Genomic DNA, 1,444 nt, shown 5'->3' with positions numbered 1-1,444 from the left:
ACCTGTGAAGTTAAGTAAGCACATTCCTCCTCTTTGTACAGCGGCCGACTGACGTTATTAAAGACCCATTTCCCCTGTGACAAATGAAAGCTCTCTGGTGTAAAAACTATCTCCTCTTCCTCACTTAGATTGCTGATTTGTTCAAGAAAACTGACTTTGTACTCTTGGAACATTTGGAAGGCTGGCCGTTGGAGAGTAATCGAAGTAACATCTTTGGTGAATACTTATAAGCGGGTCGTTTATTGCGTGGATCAAAGGGATACTCCCCGTTGCTGCATTGTGTTCAAGTCTCTTGCTTTTCGTAGTACTTCGAGTTCCATCGCCACTTCTCTCATCGTTGGCCTCTCATCACCTTGTAGCTTAAGGCAACTCTTTATGAGCTCTGCAACGGCCTGGAGTTGCTCTAGAGTCCCCTCTCTACGTACTCGGGGATCCAAGATTTGGGACAAGCGGTTGGATTCTAATGACATCAAGAAAAATATGGACAGGCTCTTCTCATCACCTGTTTCCGTGCTGGAGATTGGCTTTCTCCCTGTCATTAGCTCTGCAAGAATAACTCCAAAGCTGTAGACGTCGCTTTTCTCGGTTAACCGGCTTGTTTGCATGTACTCGGGGTCTAAATATCCAAAGGTCCCTTGGACTCGAGTGATTACATGTGTTTGATCAGTGGGGACTAATTTTGAAACCCCAAAATCCGAAATTTTTGCGTTGTATTTTTCATCCATGATTATGTTTTGTGACTTGATGTCTCTGTGGATGATCGGCGTTGGTGCTTGAGAATGAAGATAGGACAATGCACCAGCACATTCAGCAGCAATTCTTAAACGGTCGCTCCAAGAAAACCAAGGCGCTTCGCCATTGTGATGTATGTGATGATCGAGTGTACCATTTGATATATACTCGTAAACTAATAAAGGAACTTCACTCTCTAAGCAACATCCCAAAAGCTTAACGATATTTCGATGATTTACTTGGGTCAAAATGGACAGTTCGTTTATATATTGCTGATTTGGTTCTGGTCCATTATTCTCGATTTTTTGATAGCCACAACTCGTTGGTCACGTAGGATTCCTTTGTATACCGTGCCATAACCGCCCATGCCAAGGATCCGGTCTTCAGAGTAGTTGTTTGTTGCCATTTCTAGCTCTTTGGCATGGAAGATCTTACACGGCTCGGCTCCAGACTCAATAGATGAAATCCGATGCTTCAAAAGGAGCCCGCCATTTTGACGGAAGAATTTTTCTCTCATTTTAATAAGGTTTCTTTTCTTCATTACGTAATATAGCCATGTAATACCAATAAAAATGGACAGTAGTCCAATACTGAAACCTGAAACATCAAATGACAACGTCAAAATTATGAAGAGAACAAGGAAAATGTGCAAAAGTCGGTCAATTGAGGTGGTCGCTTATCTTCAATCTTACCTTTATATATTTATGTATTA

The 1,444-nt window shown here is 41.9% G+C and overlaps 1 pseudogene; it reads right to left on the bottom strand.

The window, feature by feature from the left end:
• Window positions 1-6: 6 nt before the first annotated feature.
• Window positions 7-1,399, bottom strand: LOC140966391 (wall-associated receptor kinase-like 1; annotated as a pseudogene).
• Window positions 1,400-1,444: the final 45 nt, after the last annotated feature.

Source organism: Primulina huaijiensis, unplaced genomic scaffold, assembly GCF_012295235.1.
Source record: "Primulina huaijiensis isolate GDHJ02 unplaced genomic scaffold, ASM1229523v2 scaffold205904, whole genome shotgun sequence".
In the NCBI taxonomy this organism is placed as follows: Eukaryota; Viridiplantae; Streptophyta; class Magnoliopsida; order Lamiales; family Gesneriaceae; genus Primulina; species Primulina huaijiensis.
This window is presented reverse-complemented; position numbering and strand designations above follow the sequence as displayed.